Genomic DNA, 19105 nt, shown 5'->3' with positions numbered 1-19105 from the left:
TTTCAGTATGTGGAACTACATGGAAGATTTACACTAATGTCTCAAATTTGCTAAACTTTGCTAAAAAGTATTTTTACCTTACAGATGATTTTCTGTATGTGAATGGTGCAGTCTTCTCATTTGACTTGCGAAGCTAATGTGATGTGAGGATAAGTTGTTCAGAGAAATAGCAAACTGTAAGTGCTGAGGCTCCTAGGGAAATCTGATTTGAGTCCTTGATTTGCCATTGGCTTGTATTTGTTTTGTCACCTTGAGACAGATCTCTTAGATCTTTGCAGAGTGACATCTTAGTGACAAGTACATCAGGTGCTTCAATATTGCTCTAATGGAAAACATGTGATTGCCTACAGTGGTCATTCCCCTCTCCCTGCAACAGGCCACACCTGTTCCAGGAAGGTCAGTTTCCTATCTGAATAGATGAGCTGTATTTCATCAGCTGACAAGTAATATTCAGCCTATTTCAACACTGGTGCTTAGCCTGAAGCAACATAAAATCCCTTACCCCTTTGTGCTTCTTGGTGTATATTTTTGACAGACTTACTTCGACTAACATTCAAGTCTGAGTAGGATTGTTTTCTGGTTCTTGTGTTGCTGTTGTTGTTTTGTGTGGGAGGATACGTTTGGTTGGTTTAAGACACTTCTGCAATTTTAGAGATAATTACTTGTGGATTTAGTGTTCAAAGTTAGCTGGATTCTTTTATCTCTAAGCTTTCCATTTGGGATTTATTCCACAAACTCTCTGGCATTTTCCACAATGTACTGCCAGACTTGATTTTTTTATATATATATATATCTCTTTATATAACTTCTTTAGGAAGTTCCACACAAATGTGTGCAAGAACTTCTTTACAGTGAGGGTGACGGAGCACTAGAACAGGCTGCCCAGGGAGGTGGTGGAGTCTCCTTCTCTGGAGATGTTCAAGACCTGCCTGGACGCCTACCTGTGCGACCTGCTGTAGGGAACCTGCTTTGGCAGGGGGGTTGGACTCGATGATCTCTGGAGGTCCCTTCCAACCCCTACAATTCTGTGATTCTGTGGTATGTTTACCTGTGCTATCATCTTGTTTTCCAGTTCTTTTTGGTATAGAACAAAAGCTTGAAAACATATGCATTAAGCAGGTGGTGGCAGACCTGAAACTGTCCTTGTCAGGAGAGATCTAAAGATAACACGGTGACAAACTCCTAGGGCACAGTGGTTGGTAGCAAGCAAGAAGTGTCCATGCTGACTCAATGAAGTCCAAGAGCTAAACTATTTCTTATTCTGTTTCTAGCTCCTGGTCTGAAAGGGATAAATTAAAAGATCCTGGGTGTTGGTTACGGTATGGGGTAATCCATACCATATCGCAAAAATCTTGGGAGTTGTTGGTGCTTAATCTGCCTTTAACAAAGCCTGACAGATTAGTTGTCTGGACTGGCTGCTGGAGCCTTGGTGATGATTTCTGCTTCTAAAACAAGGGGAAAATAGGCCTGCAGCTGGGAATGTTCACTGAAATTCAAATCCGTGAGACATTCAAACAGAAATCCACCTTTGATCTGTACCCTCTGTGTTCTAGGCTATGTGCAATCAGACTAGTTTTAATTCCCATAACAACGGTTTGCTTGGGACTCGAGCAAGATCCATGCCAGGACTGAGATCAGATGCAGGACCTACCTACTCTCTGGGGTAGGCTGGTGTTCAGGAACACTTGGTCTGGAGAAGTTCCCCCCCTGTAGAGTGTAATGTTGTGCACAGCGCCGCAGCTTTTTAATGACCATGCACAGAATGAGAATGTCTGTTTCTTCACTGAGCTCCCCTGCATTGCAGGTTTATGAGGTGGTATGTGGATCACTATCAGCTCAGATGTGCCTGTTGCCACACTGTAGACATGGCCTCAAGTACCTAACAGTCACCTTAAGCACATCAGGCAGAAGTATAGGCCTCTGAAACCTGCTGTGTGTCTGAAGATGTTCATGGCAGCAAGTGAGCACCTCTCTTTCAGCCACGTGTGTCAGAACTGTTACGGAAGACACTGCCTGCCTTTGCTGAAAGCAGTTATTCTGACTTAGCTCATAAGGCACCTGTTCAAACCCAACAAAGTTGCTTTTACCATCAGGGATACTGAAACTTGGCTCTACTCTTAATGAACAGCCAATACCTGAAGCAGACACAGGACTTCCTTAGGTTAGTGCTTTAAATAGCAGTCCAGCCATGCGGCAGTCTTAGTTCTCTCTTTCATTCACTTCATTATTTGCTAATAGCAGGACAGCAGCTTCAGAAGGATTCCTGCCATGGAATAACCGAAAAAGGTCTCATTTAAAAAAAGGTGATGTTGGTTAAACTTTTGTCTGGGTGCTAGTAGGGTTGAATATTGAATCTTTGAGTACTAAACTTGCCTCCCATCTCTTTGCCAGTCTGCCTTCATGCGAAAGGATCTGTGTAGGCAGTGAATTTGAGATAATGGGTATGTTTGAATTCCGTTTGGAGCAGGATACCATGTTCATTGAGAGATGTCAAGAATTTTCTTGACATTTCCCATTAGGTAAGCCAGCTCTCTGCTGATGGCTTTTGTCAGTGTCATTCCTATGAACTGCTCAAGCACAGAACTCTTGACAGGGCTGCAAGGCATGCGGTTAGAAACTGACACCCTGCCCCCTTGTTTTTTTCTTTGTAAATCTGCCTCCCCTTTTATGTTCTGCTAAGATGTTTTCCCTGTCTGAATCACATCACTCTTAGTAGAAAAAGGACTTTTTCTGTCTAAGAGGACTATGGGAGGGAAGAGACAGCAGTATCAAAAGCAACACAAATTTGATAAATGGTCAATATCCTGGAGTTATTTGTAGCTTGTCTAGGTGAAAGCCAAGCATGAAATCAATTGAGATAACATGTGAAATAGAGATTTATCTGGAATACGGAATGTGTTTTTTTTATGCAAGTGTTTCTATTCACACTTCTCTCTACTTTTGAGCAAGGCCATATGTAATATTGTGTTACTAACATATTTTTTCATAGGGCTGATATACTGACATGGGAGAAGATATGAGAAACGTCTAATTAATACTGCTGGAATAGCATTTTAGGTAAAGGCAGACTTGCAGTGGTTCTCAACTGTAGGATTTCTATGATGTTTAGCGAAGTATGCCAGGCAATGTCCAGGTCATAATAGCTCACTTCTCCGAACTTATTTTCTGAGAGGCCACTGTTGAGCATTCTGAGCTGTGGAGAGAAGTTTATTCTCCGGGAGTGAGCAACTCTGTGCTGGAAGGAAATGGCAAGCTAACAAGCCAGAGCTGCTTCTCTGTGTGCTTGAGTCCTGCTATATATGCAAATCTGCCTTCTGTTATTCTATCTGCTTTCTCAGCCAAGTCACTTTGAGATCAGAAATCTGCATAGCTTGAGATCTCCAGGTAGCTAAAGAAAGAGTTTAGGATAAGAAATGTAAGTGCTGTAATGTTCCTTCTTAGGCTAACTTACCGGAAGTGCACTGGTAGTAGTGAGATGGGTAATGCCCCTAAACCCTATTATATGCTTGAGGCAGCAGGTGAACACAAAATGCAGAGGCATATTTGCATAGGTAAGTGGAGATGGATCTGAGTTGATACTGCCTCTGTGCTGAGCTGGGATGTTACTTGGTTTAAAAGTCATATAAGCATGTCAGCTACTACTCAGCTTAAGCTGATAATTTACGCTGGGAGAATTGGTACAGCTATGAGAATTAATTGAATTTTCCTCATTTTATGTTAAATGTTATCTTCATTTCTTGTCCATCTTTTGTTACAGTGTTCATGTCTCAAACTGTCCCTCTTTTTGTCTTTTTGCAATATACTTTTTGAAGTTCCAGGAGAGCCGATTGAGACTGGCCAAAGAGATATTCCGTATCATACATCATGTGGAAGAAGTTTTGAAGGGGGGTGGGAGTTTATCTCTGTCTTCTGCTGCTCAGGGGCTAGTTGGAGCATTGGTCAGGAGGTAGCGAGCAATTGCTTATGCATCACTTGTTGCGTATATTCATTTTTATATATATAAATTCATATTTGCTTTTCATTTACTTTATCCTAGTAAATAGGTTCATCTTAACTCATGAGTTTTACTTTTTTTTTTTTTTCCTGGTTCTATTCCCCATCCCAGTGGAATGTGATGTGTGTGAGTGACTGGAAGGTTCTTAGCCACCTGCCAGGCTAAACAACAATTGCCCAGCAATATTCTTCAAATTGAAATCACTGATCTTGTGTAAACAGGTAGCTCTGATTCTTAATCGCTTGAATTGTGATTGTTGTGCAACCTCTGCAGCGTCCTTTCACTATTGCAAATTCAGCAGTATGTTTCTGGGTTTTAGTTTCTAGATTTGGGCAACCTCTCGGGATCAAGTAGTTTGCAGGTTTTTGGTTGTTTTTTTTTGGGGGGGGGTGTGGAGGGGGGTGGCGGCAGCATCTGCCTGCCACTCTGTGAGGGGAGAAGCCAAGCAAATGCAGGAGGTGCTTCTAGATAGGTGGCTTCTTCTTATGTTAGTTAACTCTAGATATGCAGAGAGAGTAACTTCAGCATCAACAAGCTGCTTGTAAACATGTGGGAGAGAATGGTGTTTTTCACCTTGAACTTTTAATAATTCATGAAGGCTGAACTGGGCTTCTTATTAAGAATCTCAGCAGTACCTTATTATTGGAAGTGCAAACAAATTATTGTGAGGGGCACCAGTCTGACCATCTGACCTGCTACTAAGAAGGAGCATAACATGGTGAACAGTTTACTCTGTTTGTAGAAGAGAATATTGATCTGACATGTGGCACGGAGGCAGGATATTAAGGTGGTTGAAGTAATGGAGTTGCAGGTTGCTCACTGTTGCAGTGATAACATAGAACTGATATTCATTAGAGGGTTTTTTGATCTCGTGCTAAGGAAGAAACAGCATCAAGTTTCCTAGCCTCCTTTCTGATTCAAAGCTTCTGTAGTACTGTTGTCCTATGCAGCCTGTGGGTAGTGAATTCTTACACTGTGAAGTAATCCTACTTATTGAAAACAAGTATACAGTTATCTGATATACATGTGAGAAATACAGGATGTAGCTGGTTTAAGTTGCCATGTTGTGGTTGTTTTTTTTTTGTTCGCATGATTTGCTGTTTCTTAGGCTTTTTGTGAGCCTTGTGGGAAAGGGTCATAACAGTTAACAGGGGACTGTTATTGAGTAGGGAGAGAATTGCTTGCTGAAGGAAAGGAATAAATGAATTTGCAGTACTACTACTGCATCTTCAGTGCTGTTGTTACACAGGTTACCTGTTTGGTCTGTTTGTTGTTTTGAACCCACTTTTTGGTACTTCAGCTTCATTTTGCATCTGTATACATAGAAATGCTTGTCTTCATTGTTGCAACTGAAAAGAGATTTTGTAACTTCTCTTCCTCTTGTTGCCCTTTTTCCTCATAGGCAGTCAGAAATTCATAGTTTCCATTAAACTTAGGGGTGAAAATGGTCCTTTCTGATGACAGCTGTGGATCTAATCTTCCAGCCAGCTGTTGAACTAAGTGGTGAGCTTTCAGGACAGTGTCTCTGACAAAAATGTAAAAATGGCAGACATCAAATGCTGTGTGCATAGGGAAAGGGCTGTCAGCTGGCAGGCTTCAGCTGAAGGCAGTTGATCCACTTCTTGTCTGGATTAAACATTGGAAGCTGCTGCCTAAATTTATAAAATGGAAAGAAACAATGCATGCATACCCTGAATGGTTTTTGGAGTTCTTCTGAGAAGATCTAGGGTATAGACAAACATTTTTGGAGTTATTCCATTGAAGCTCTGGAATGTTCAGACAGATGTCCAGAAAAGTGCCCTTTTTACTTTTTCACTTTGCATCGCATACCAGTTTTCCTCTCAAATTGATTTGGATCAAAACTTAAAGCAGCCTTCCAGTACCTGAAGGGGGCCTACAGGAAAGCTGGGGAGGGACTTTTGATAAGGGTGTGCAGTGACAGGAGGAGAGGAAATAATAGCTTTAAACTGGAAGAGGACAGATTTAGACTAGAAATTGGAATGAAATTCTTTACTGTAAGGGTTGTGAGGCACTGGAACATGTTGCTCAGTGAGGCTGTGAATGTTCCCTCCCTGGAAGCATTCAAAGCCAGGCTGAGCATCCTGGTCTAAAGGGAAGTGTCCCTGGCTATAGTGGGGGCTTAAAACAAAACAAAACAAAACAAAGTCCCTTTCAACCCAAATGATTCTGTGATTCCATGAATATTCTTAGCTTTCGTAAGTGTGGGTGATGGTTTTTAGAATCTTAAATTGTACTTTTTTCAAGTGCATTTTCTTAGATATTAGATCCATCTCTAGGTAAGGAATGTTGTTGCCCCTAAAGTGCAATGTGTTACTTGGATATATAAAATGAAGACTATGGCAGGCATTGCAGACTTTATTATTTTTATACAAAAAAACAGTGATTACTGTAGTCAAATCTCCCTTGAACATCAGAAGCAGAGAGTCTCCTTCTACTGTATGTAATTTATTTTTGGTGGCGTTAGTCAAAGTTCTGCATTTAGGAAAGAAAGCAATTGTGAAGCAGGTTGTAGGTTCAACATTCACCCCATAGGAAGAGCAAATGTTTATTAACCAGGAAGATACTACAGGGTCAGACTGCCTAGACTGCAGGCAGTCCAGCCTACAATATAGTGGGAAACACAGGTCAAGGCAGTAAGTAAAGGGACTGCTGCCTACCTTCCTTGCCTGTGGCAGAGGGAATTATGGTGGCTAAGCAGCCTTCAGGCCTGTGCTGCTTTAATCTGTATTTAACAGGGTTCACTGGTCCCTTTGATTTCACTCCTGCCTGTTCTGTGAACCTGGCCTTTCAGCTGTCTGGGAATGCTGAAGGAAACAGACAAGAGCAATATGCAGTTAATTGTACTGACTCTGCTGCATTCCCATGCCGGCAAGGTGATCCCTTGATCTTCTCAGGCAAGCCCTATGTTTTCTTCTACCTGGAGTCACTGGTTTATGGGACTGAGCTATTATCTGTATTGTGGTGGTGTTTTGATAGTGTAGAAAAGGCATCACGGTGGTCATCAGCCTTTCTCACTGTTTTTTTTTTTTCTAGTTCACAGCACATGAAACAGAAGTGTATTACCCATTAAGCTTGAAGGCTGGCACTGCAACTTCCTTCATTAGTTCCTACTAGGGCTCCCTTTCTTCCTGACCAGTGTCTACAGTGGACAGTTTACCTAATGCTCCCTGAAGTATAGTATAATACCCTAATCTCATCAAATTGAGATGTTATGTTTGTTATAGCCATACCGTGGCATGGGATTCAGCAGGTCTTACTCCAGCGAAACTCCTGCTTAATTCTGTGATTCCACAATGGCAGCAGCAGGCCTGATTACTTAAGAGCTGAAAATGGACTGTGAGAATTACAGTGTTTTTTTGGTGTGTCATGAAGCTCGCCACAGTTTTTAGACACAGCGTTCTTAAGACTCACTGTCTAAAGGAATTTCTGTTATTTCCTTCTTTTTCCTGATACGCACTTGTAGTCTCTTTTGAAATAAGCTTGACTCTCACATACATTTGTTTAGGTGTGGTGTATCTCCTTGGGAGGAGTGGAAAAGAGTAACTGAGCTTTTGAACACATGTACCTCCTCCTCCCTTAGTGTAGATCTTTCATTGTATTAGGAAATGAGTAGCAGTATTGCCAGTATGAAAAGTGAAGATGTGTTATTTGACCTTTTAGAAAAGCATGATGCTCGTCCCTCTTTATCAGGGGTGGACTGGGCACGCCAAAATTGGCATAATTTGCAGAGTGTTTCGGACCGCATTAGTGTCTTACAGAATGAGGCTCATACACGAGCTGGAAAAGGAAAGGTGTTTATTTGTGCCGTACTCGGGGCTGCTTTAAAAGCTGCCGTGGAGTTCCGAAATGAAAAGCGTTCGGCAGAACTCCAAACCATAGAAACACTACAGGAATCGGTTAGAGATACACAAGAATTGGTAAAAACTCTGCAGAATCAAATAGTTAATCTCGAGGAACAACTAGAAAGAGATGCTACTACTAGAACTGATGCTCCCCTACACACATCCCCTCCCTTCTCAAACTGCACACGCTCTCAACAACAGAAAAGGCTACCTGGTTGATCACTGTTCCTTAGAAACCTCTTCACTTCCTCTTGCTTGCAGATGACCTCTCACACAAGCCATTCCCTCACCTTTCCAGGGAAGGAGGTGAGGCTGCTAGCCCTGTAGTTGTGTGAGCCGTCCTTCTCATTCTTTCTGAACTCCTCAGGGATGTTGGTTATCCTGCAGTCCTCTGGCTCCTTTCCTACAGGAAACACCACAAGTAATAGGATAGAGAACCATTTTAAAATTGCTTCAGCCAACTCACTCGGTATGCAAAGGTGAATCCTCAACTCCTCTGCCACCCAGCTGCCACCCTCCTGGCTGCCCATGGCCCTCCAGTCCCCAACTGGCCTTTCCTCAGTAAGGAGGACGAGCTATGGCAGTGGTCCTCCATCTTCTGCAGCAGAAGTTGTCCTTGATGCATCGCTGGAACTTCCTGCAAAGAGAAATCTCTGTTTTCCTAACAAACAGGAGAGAGGCTCTGGTCTGCTATGAGAACTGATGCTCTCAGCTGTGTGCAAACAGCTTCATGTACTTCTTGATCCTGCTCTGTAAAAAACTCCCCCGATGAGTTTACCTACCACATGCACCTTCCTCCCCAGCACTCCAGCGATTCTTCATCGCTCCCGGTTCTCTCACCAAATGCTGCCATAGTTGCTGGTCTCCTTTTCAGAGAAATACAGCCTGCCATCCAAAACAGCATTCCAGTTTTGAAAGCTGTCCCGCTGTGTCTCCACAATGCAAGTGAGATGACACACCTGAAGTTACACAAAGGAAGGGAGGAAATACACACTCCAATGCCGCAAGCAGGAGGGCCTGAAGCACCCGAAAAGCCCTCCTGGGGCACTGAGTGTCACGCTGTCCCAGGGTCACACTCAGTCTCAGCACTTCCGAGAAGCCATGTGGGAGCCCAGCAGCGGCACTGGTGCCGAGCTCATTGCGAAGAAATGGAGGCTGTCGAGCGGCAGTCCAACGCGATTTCTAAGAAATCTCACCAGGGGGCTCAGAAACACTCATCATTTCCATCGTCTCGCTTGTTCAAGCAGAAGAAGCTCCGCTGCAACCTCTGCACAGCCTGCAATCAGAGAAAGCTTTTGTTTCAGCAGTTTGTGGCTTTGCTTCTGACTCCCAGCACCACCAAGGCTGCAGATGTGGCCCCATCTGCCTTGTCATCCGCCTTGTTCCCACTAATGAGAACAGGAGGAACCGAGACACCTGCTAAAAAGCTGTGGGGACTGGGGCCCTAGACAAACTGGACCTGAGACAAACTATCCCACCACTCAACTCAAAAGAACAACCCAGGCAGCCCTGCACACATTCACAGATTGTGGGGCCTGTGCTTCTCCCCTTCGGCTCAAACAACACCAACTCCAATTAAAGAAAACAACCCTTTGCATCAACTCCACACTACAAATATCCAACCGCTAAGGAAAATTGAACAAGCAGACACAGCAAGCAAATCAAACCAATCGAGACCTCAACTTGTCTCTACACAAGCCACAGCTTCAACCAGCCTCCAACAGAAAACCAAGATACAGGAGCCCCGGGGAAGTACATACCACATACTGACATAGGGATGAGGAGGTCTACCACAGCCAAGGAACCACCTGCAACGCACAAGTCATGCCTACCTGTTGAACCTCCTCTGCTTCTTCTGCAGCTCGCAACCAAGGATGCAGACCTCACTCCTCAGACACCAGCTGCGCAGGAACCTGAGGAAAGAGAAACAGCTCTAAAGTGCTGGACCTCAGAGACAATGGCCCCGGGACCCCAGACTCCTGCAGGTAGCGCTGCTCGCCTCCCCTGCTCCAGAAGCAGACCTGCCACGCTCCAAACATGAAACCAAGACAAACCATCACACGCAAAGGACCTGTACTCTGGCACCCAGCCAGAAACTCCTGACTCACCCCAGGGATGGAACAAAAGGATGTGGCTTACCTTGCTCCACAGAGGCACCGGAGTCTCGCTGTCAGAGTCCCTGCACTGGCCTTAAACCTGCAAGCACAGTTCTATCAGTTCTATTGAGCACGTTCAAGGGGCTGCCATGGAGGACGGCCCTCAGGTCCAAAAGCTCATTCCCCCAGGCCACGCTCTGCTGCTGAAACCTCTCATATCTTTGGACCAACCACCCTGCAATGAGATAAATTGTCCAGTCCCTCTTTGCTAAAGTCCATCACCCATGAAACCAACCCCAAACAGACCCAGAAAAGGGGACTCAGCAGCCTATTTCATCACTGGTGGTGAAATGATCCCTCCTTCTATTTTCATAGAACTTCTGATGTGCAGCAAACACTGCATACCTCCCATCAGCATGCAAACAAGACTCCTGTGCTTAAGATATTCACTAATTGTACTGACATACCCCCTGCAACATCTAACAGTGCAACACAGAAGGCTACCCAGTTGATCCGGCCGCCTTTCCCCTTGTGGAATCCACTGTGACCATTCCTTTACGGTTTCTTCTCTTCCGCTGACTTAGAGATGATATCTTAAACAACCTGTTCCCTCACCTTTCCAGGGAAGGAGGTGAGGCTGATTGGCCTTACTGCCCTTTTTGGAGATAGTGGTGATGTTGGCCATCTTTTCTGTAAGAGAGAGCATAGAGAATGTGATACAGAGCTACCTAGCAACTGCTTCTGCCAGCTCCCTCCGCACGCACAGTACATCCCCGGTTAGGGCCCAGGTACTTACAGACATGGATTTTACCTAAATCATCTTTGACCAGCTACTCCGCAATCGAGACAGGGTCACCCCTCCTCAAAGACTCCTCCCCACCAGATCCGGGATTCTGAAGGAGCCGCCTCAGCAGTGACCCCTGAAACCGAGAAGGCATTGGACACCGCAGCATTCTCCTGTCCTCTGTTAACAGGGCCTCTGCATCATAAGCAGGCACGCTGCTATTTTCCCCTTGATCTTATTTCTATTGTTGCTAAACTTGTGAACTCCTGTTAGCCTTGACTTCTCTTCCCAAAAGTGATTCCCAAGAGGGCCTTAGCCTTCCTCACCCCATCTATTCCTCCTCCTCCCCTTTGATTTTGCCCGCACAGGTCTCCTGCTAACTCTGCTGTTTCTTACTTTTAGAGATACACCTCCTCTGAACACAGTGGAAGTAACACCTGAGCATCAAGAAATGCTTGAGGACCTCTCCCAGTGCTCTAACCTAACAGACAACACCAATTAAGTCCTTTAAGAGGAGGAATTCTGCTCCTTCCAAGACCCGTGCATCATTCCTACTTGTTGCTTTGCAGCTGCTGCACTCCAGGCCTCCCCTGGTCTTCTTGTCTCCAGCTGGCCCTTCCTCAGTAGGGAGGACAAGCTTCGGCAGCACCCTTCTCCTCATTGGCTTCTCTGCCACCTGCAGAGAACTAACACACACAGTTCTGAGGTTACTTTCAGCTGCATGCATAAGGTCTCATTGGCTTCCTCATCCCCACCTGTCCCCAAAACCCCCAGTGACATTACCCACATTTACTGCCTCTTGAGCCTCACCCAGCAGCACACCCCTGGTTCTTCATCTGTTCCCAGGCACATCTCAATATGTTCCAATTAGCTCACCGGAAGAGCAACTCCACCACCTCACTGCTCTGTCTTCCCTACTGATAAAAAAAAAAAAAAAACCTACAAACAAAACACAGAGCATAGCCATCCACAACAGCATTCCAGTTGTGCAAGCTGTTCCACCGTGACTCCACTATGAGAATGAGATGACGCTCCTGAAGTTATCCATAAGGGGCGGGGGGAGGTTGAAGTAATCCACGGTCTCTCACTCAGTGCTGAAAGCGGGAGGGACCGAATCATTGGCAACATCCTTCGGGGTGGAGGGGAGGGGAAGCTGAGGCCGGCCCACGGTCGTGCTCTGTCTCGGGCGGTTCGGCAAAGGAGGCTCCGTGCTGATCTCAAAGGAAAAAAAAAAAAAAAAAAACGGCGAGCAGCGGCCCCAGGAACAGATGACTTACCTGGCGACTCCCAGACACTCGCCGGTTCGAGCGGACAAGCCGCTTTGCTGCAGCCCTCGCTCAGCCTGCAATAGAAAAAAGCTCACGTTTTAGCAGCCCTTGGCGTTGCTTCTTACTCCCAGCACCGCCGAGGCCGCAGGAATACGGCCTCGTCCCGCTCGTTCCCATCGATGAGAGCAGCAGAAACTGAACCGCTCTCTACAAAGCCCTGGAAAGGCTGAAAACATTCCACGGCTACGCTAGGAGTCGGGGAACCGCGCGGCGGCCCCCCCGAAAGTAGACAGCAGCCGAGCGGAGACGAAGAAAAGCCCGGGGAGCCCGGCGGGAGCTCCGCGCCAGCCCCGAACGGAGCGCGGCGAGAACGGGACGGCCTCTTGCTGCGGGCGGACGGTCCCGAACGCCTCCAGAGCGCTCGCCTCCTCCGCGGTCCCGTTGCTACCGGAACGGCTCACCGATTAGGGCTGAATCTCTCTTCAGGAGAGACCTCCCTCCAGCCTGAAACGAAACAGCCCAACAGAGAACATCGCATAGAATCCCGAGGTCTCGCGTTAAAAGCAGCCCCTCGTACCGCTATTCCACCCCAACGGCGCAAGGACCGAACGAAGGACCGCCGACCACTCCCGCACGCAGCGAACCGCAGCAGCTCTCTCGCAGCTCCTTGCGGCCTCCGGCGGAGCTTAAGAGGCGTCGGGGCGGCCCCGCCCCGGGATGCCGACGGGGCGCACCTGGGGTCGGCCGACATTCCAAGAGAATCTTAAGCGCTGAAAAAGGCAAAGAACGAGCTGCAGGCACTGGCAGACAAACTGAGATATAATAATAAGACTAACAATACAGAAAGATAACCATCATTTCTACAGTTAATACCCGCATTGACTAAGCCCCGAAAAGATGTACAATTGGGTTGATTGGCACGTTTCTAACAGGCTAATTGTGAACGATGTTCTCAAATAACACAAGAAAGATACATCATAAGTTAGACAGACTACACAGCTCATAGCTGACCTTATCAAATCCAGGCATGTCGATATAGAAATAAAACTGTTTGCCTATTCTGCTTAAACCCCAGTAGGTATTACCCCTTTCCCAAGAAATAAAATTCCTGCACCTTAGATACCATTTGTCACAGGATGTAACGAGCACAAGGCCAAACATTACACACACAGAAATATTTATCAGACAGGTAAATTTATTTTAAAAAACAGTAATGGCTCAGAAGCACTCACAGTGCTGAAGCAGAATATCATTCATCATAAAAAAAAAAAAAAAAGCAGGAAATTGAAGTGGTTTTTTTCCCCCCTCCTTCTTCTGACTAGAATTTCAAAAGCAGATTTTAGCTTTGGGCTTTTTGGGCTGCAAGGGCACAGTGCTGGCTCAAGTCCAGCTTCCCAACCACCAGTACCCCAAAGTCCTTTCGGGCAGGGCTGTGCTCAATCCTTCCGTCCCCCAGCTTGTATCCATAGTGGGAATTGCTGAACCTTGGGGACCCATGTGCAGGAACCTGAAATTGGATTTGTCGAGGTCCTACAGAGCCCATGGCTTGAGGTTGTCTAGGACTCTCTGGATTACATACTGTCCTTCAAACCTGTTCACAGCATTAGACAGCGTGGTGCCATCTGCAAACTTGCTGAGGGCAAGAGTGATCCCACTCTTGATGCTGATGAACATATTAGAGACCGTTAGTTCCAGTACTGACCACTGAGGGACGTCACTCACCACTGACCTGCTTCCAAACATTGACTCACTTTCCTCATTCAACAAATGATCCAGCCATCAAATCCTTATCTTAGGGATTTGGAGAGAAGGAGGCTGCAGAGGACCGTGTAAAAAGCCTTACCAAAATTCAGATAGTTGACATCAGCAGCTCTTCCCTGGCCCATTTACTCCATCATAGGAAAAAAAAAGCCAGTAGGTTGTTCAGACAGGATCTGCACTCACTGAAGCCATGCTAGTTGTCTTATATCACCTTCCTCTCTTCCACATGCCCTAGCACAGATGGCAGGAGAATCTGTTCCAAACTCTCCTCCAGCACAGAGGTGAGGCTGACAGATCTCTGACAAGAGCATCATAAGTTTGTCAAGGCATACTGAAGCAGTAAGGCTTCATCAGCAGAAGTAACAGTGCTTGACAGATAAACAGTTTTTTTGCATTCTTAAAAAAAAAAAAAAAAAAAAAAAAAAAAAAAAAGTGAAGTGCTGAAGGAAGTTAACATTCCTGCACATCTCTCAAAGGGGCTAAGAGTTAAACAAATGTGATAGAAAAAATTTCAGAGTCAGTACTTGCATATATTAACCATATTGCTGCATCTTAGATCATGACATTTGCTTAAACAACACATCAAAATTGCAGAACTGTACATAAACACTAAGGAGAACATCACCTTAGCATTAAAAAGAAATGGTGACATAGTTCCAACTGGTAGTGACTTCCAGCTGCTCAGAATACCTGGACACACAGCAATGCTCCATGCTTGCAGGAACCCTGCAAAAAGCAATGGCTCCAACTGAATTTCAAAGACATTAATTTCACTCTTCTCCTCAGAAAGGGGCACTGGATGTGCTTGAAAAGGCCATCCCATTTTGAGCACTGTAAGGAGCACTTTGTACAACAAGGCTATGAAAGGCAGAAAATTCACTAACAGTTCCACACAATTAAGGACAAAATTAAAGAAAATCTTTCCAAGCTGGATGACAAAAAAGCCAACAAAAATGAATAAAAAACACACCATGAATCCACTACCAGAAGATCCAATTACATAGCTAGTTATTAACTCAAAGACCTTGCTTTTTTTTTTTTTTTTTTTTTTTTTTTTTTTTTTTTAAATACCTCACCATCTCAAACACATTACTCCAAACTTTAACACGTGAAAGGTGATTCTATTACATATTATCATCACAAGTTGTGTGTGACGTGAAAGTCTTTTAGGATATATTCTCCCTTTCCTAAAGAGATCTCTAAACCTTAGCAAGGAGATATTTCTCTTTCCGAGAGCAAATCAGAATATATGACAGAGGCTCAACAATGAGAAAGTTACAGTATTTTAAGAATCCAGAGACAACATAATTCATTACTGTCCTGTATGCCTTCAAAAGTTTTTTTTTAAACCCACATTTAGGCTTTTTACCACAAAGCTAGGCGAGTGTATCTCAACTATAATTATCATGGAGGTTACATTCACGCAGGAGTGACGTTTTATTCTACAGCAAGCTCTTTGTGAAGAGCTAAGGTAAGACTAACATACCTCGTACCTGTCCATATACACTGCAGGAGGGGATACAATACATTTAAATTAAAAAAAAAAAAAAAAAAAAAAACATTTTTTGCTTGGAAGACAATACTTCAGTGCTTTCGTGTTCTGAAACATTTTCATGACATGGTGCTAGTGAAGTTAATAGCTGTTGTATTATAGCTGGATTTTATTTGGTTTTTCAACAAGCATCATTACGCTGTCACTTTCACACATTTGCCTTGTAGAAGTTATACTGAAATTTTAAGTGTACCTAAGTGAGAATTAAGAAGAAAAATAAATGCCAGAAAACAGACTTCTGATGTTTATGGAATTACCCTAAGGACTTGCATGAATGAGATAACTTTCCATTGAGTGGAAAAAAAAAAAAAGTAACATAGAAGCATTAGAAAACCTCTCCATTTTCACAAAATGGGTTCCATGCTAGTTTGTAAGTGTTTTGGCCCTGTGATTATTTCAATTTTAAAAAAAATACATGAAAAACACTGGTTTGGTGAATGAGATCCTGAGTGCTTCAAATACTCACATCTGATTTGTATTAATAATTGCTTTGGAGCTGTGAAGAACTGCAGTACCTCACCGCATCTGCAAGCAAGATAATGGAGAACACAGAACGAAATAGGATCTAATCACAGTTCATTCTAACACAAATACAATGTCTTCCTCTCTCTGGATAGTAAACATTATCTTCGCACCAAGTACAGGAAAACAGTCAGGCTCAATGTTTCCAACACAAAGTTGAATGGATAGTGATATTAAAAACACTAGCAACTCCATATGTCTTTTCCCTTCCCTTCCTCCCTGGAGCGGGAATTTGGAGGAGCATTTACTCTTCCATTAGAAGGACAATATAAAGCTATTTGTCTCTAAGCTTCTGGTAGCCTAGAGGTGCTGGAAATGAGAGTGCATACTTGCAACACTGCTTTTCTAGAATCTTCCGACTCATTATTTTCACATCATTTTGACCTTATACTTTCATTTGAGTACATTTAACCATGACATAAATGAGGGTCAGCTTACCATTAAAATGCCAGATAGTTTGAGCTCAGAGAGGAAAAATTCTGGATTACTCTAGAAGTCCAGAGAGCAATTTTGTCCCTCTCCTACAGACAATCAGTCAAGCAAAACGAGCATGCGTGGCTCATTAACACCATTTCTCAGAGAAACAGCAAGTTTCTACAGACTTGCTTGAGCACAGTCAGTCTCCAGCAAGACTTCACAAACAAGACTAAAGATTCACAGAGGAACAAACTAAGCAAGCAAAATCATACTGTCTTCACTCTGTTGGTTGAAATTGCACTACTACGAGTACCTACCTTTTCATGTGCAGAGATATCTTGACAGAAGATTCTCAGCTGACCTGGATCTCCTCTAACCTCTCCACCACCTTGAGAAGAGTTCAGGAAAATTTAGTAGACAATAGAAGAAGATTTTGTTAGTTATAAACTTCTGTAAATGCACATCATGCCTCTTACACAAATAATTTACAATAACAAATAAGAACTATTCTCAAGGCAGGGTGTTAAAGAACATTTGAAGAAAATAAAGAAACTTGTTTAAGAACAATTATATAAAGGTTTTCAAATGATGAATATTCATTTCAGTCACCAGCACAAATAGGACAGCTCCTGTTTTCAAAAAGGCTGCAGGATAAAACTCCAGGATATACAGAAAAGCACGTGCAAAAAGAATACATTTACTTTTTAAGTCCTAAGTTACAAGGTTAATACTTAGTCTGTATAAAAGAGGGAGGAGGGCAGCCTGACAGCACTTTCTGCTGTAAAGTATCCAGATAATCTCCCTTTACTGCAGGCAGCATTTGAAGATCTGTTTGCATCCATTTCTGTTAGAGAGAAAAACATGTTTAAACGCATCAGAAAAAGGCAGACAACATCCTTCACTGCTTCTCTAGTACACAGCAGTTCAATCCACTTTTTTCCTCTCATAGCACACTGAGTTTTAATAAATTATCCAAATAGATAAAGATTCAAGCTCTGACTCTACAAACCAGAGAGAAACTTTTTCTTGACAGGAAAACAGAATATTCAAGCTCTTACTTCTTCAGTTTCTCTCTAGAGGCATTGGATTTAACAAAGCATTTACCCATATGGTATTTTTTAATGAGTTACTCAAAGCTTTCTGTGGAGGAGAAGTATAACACAAATGCAATTTGTCTCAGTAACTCACATCAGCCTACTACAAACTGAAGTTCGGTACGCTTCGATATTTGTTCAGCCTTAATGTTGCCTTACGGCTGAAAATAAAGTAAGCTAAACTTACCTAAAACTTAACTCCAATTTTGAATGCAAACTTATAACATGATAGAAAGCACAGCAATGACAAGAGTAGCAAAGGTCTTAAACTACAGCAAGAGAGGACTCATCCAAGCACCACGGCTAGAGACACAGAAACAAAAGAATCTGCTTACCATCAGAAAACCACATAGTTACATAGGGATCTCCAGCAAGATACCTTCACCTCTACTTTCAACCCTTAAATGAGGGCTGGGAAGGGATGGATCCTGGCTCCAGCCCTTCTTGTCACTCAGGTGTATTGTGTACACCTGAGCTCTGCTGGGTTGGCCCTGCCTTCCCACCAGGTGCTCAATCACTGCTTCAGGCCATGAATTAGCATTTCCTCTACACTATTTAATTCCTGTTTTAAACAAAAATGTGGTATAAGAAGTATTTAATGCCTGAGTTCTTGTTGTATTCAGCTTAACTCTCCTTGAAATTAAAGTCTTTATGCCTTTAATCCATAGTATTGCAAATGGAAAATAAGTGTAGTTTTAGTAAGCGAGATGCATACCTGAAATTTTTTTTAGTTATTGCTTTATCTAATAATATAACCTTGCAATACTGTGTTTGCACTCATATGGCTTTTTTGGATTTCTCCTCCACTTCGTTGATGTGTTTAATCAACCTCAATAAATGTCCTAACGCTTGTTATCTTCTTCCTACCATAAGCATTATAGAACTCAAAGCTGGTAGTTCCGCTTTTTACACTCTACGGCCCAATTATCTGAAATAGAACTCCCACGAGGAAGGAGTAAAAGATTTTCCTTTCTAGTTCTTGAACTACATTTATCCAGCTTAATCTCTTGATTCTTTGTATTTGTAGATTGTTTTCTGAAGCGTATGTTTTGTTTCTCGCCATGCCCACAGTCTAGAGCAACACAACTATGTTTTGCAAATTTAATGGTCAGATTTGTTTCCCACACGCTTTAGGTTTTGCTACATACACGTGACAACTGAAGTATATTGAATGATGTAGGCAGGACTAATGAGGCAATTGGAATTAAAGCCCACATTACATCTCTAACTCAACTATATCAAACTTCATTTTGTACTGGAAAAGCATACAGAGCTACATGTACTCTTTAGAAATCTTCACATCAGTAAGTTTTGGGAAGGGCAAGGCAGCTGTGAAATCTATCGGTTTTAATGTTCTGAAGTTCTCCAAGAGAATGGCACCATCTTCTCAATGGAAAAGTTGCCTGAATTCCAGTGGATTTGTGTTAGGATGACAGCGTATGAAAGATACGAGGATAGTCATTCTTGCTTATTTTCAGCCTTTCGTATGTATTTGTATCATTTCAGAAGAACCCTCCAGATTCATGCTACTGATGTGGGGAAACACACTGAATGAGAAAGTTGAGTTAAAAAGTGAGCAATGTACCCGTTACTGAGAAGAAGGGAAAAACTGCTCAGAAAAATCATTATTGCTTTTTAAATACTATCTCTGCCAACTCAGACCACCCCTGGCATTACAACATTAAGAATTACTCTTAACATCCACTCATTTCTCAGCTTGTCTCAGTTTCTGAGTGGACTCTCCCAAGCAATTA

General features: G+C 43.4%; 1 protein-coding gene and 3 long non-coding RNA genes across 5 annotated transcripts in view; 1 reads left to right on the top strand and 3 right to left on the bottom strand.

Moving 5' to 3' along the window:
* The window catches only part of LOC128078020 (uncharacterized), a 173673-nt gene that overhangs the window by 47817 nt on the left and 106751 nt on the right, over positions 1 to 19105 (bottom strand). The window lies entirely within an intron of this gene.
* CDHR1 (cadherin related family member 1) overlaps positions 1 to 19105 on the top strand; it is a 92122-nt gene that overhangs the window by 38418 nt on the left and 34599 nt on the right. The window lies entirely within an intron of this gene.
* Positions 8075 to 11275, bottom strand: LOC128078017 (uncharacterized). Of its 2 annotated transcripts, XR_008205265.1 has the most exons (5): positions 10765 to 11275; positions 10458 to 10643; positions 8636 to 10053; positions 8350 to 8494; positions 8075 to 8260 (listed from the first exon to the last, which is right to left on the bottom strand). It is a non-coding gene; the product is annotated as an uncharacterized LOC128078017 (long non-coding RNA). The 2 variants fall into 2 exon arrangements; XR_008205264.1 differs by having other exon boundaries at positions 8075 to 8494.
* LOC128078018 (uncharacterized) lies at positions 12088 to 13063 on the bottom strand. The gene is made up of 2 exons (XR_008205266.1): positions 12583 to 13063; positions 12088 to 12509 (listed from the first exon to the last, which is right to left on the bottom strand). It is a non-coding gene; the product is annotated as an uncharacterized LOC128078018 (long non-coding RNA).

Source organism: Tympanuchus pallidicinctus, unplaced genomic scaffold (assembly GCF_026119805.1).
Source record: "Tympanuchus pallidicinctus isolate F22 unplaced genomic scaffold, pur_lepc_1.0 scaffold16, whole genome shotgun sequence".
Classification (NCBI taxonomy): Eukaryota; Metazoa; Chordata; class Aves; order Galliformes; family Phasianidae; genus Tympanuchus; species Tympanuchus pallidicinctus.
This window is presented reverse-complemented; position numbering and strand designations above follow the sequence as displayed.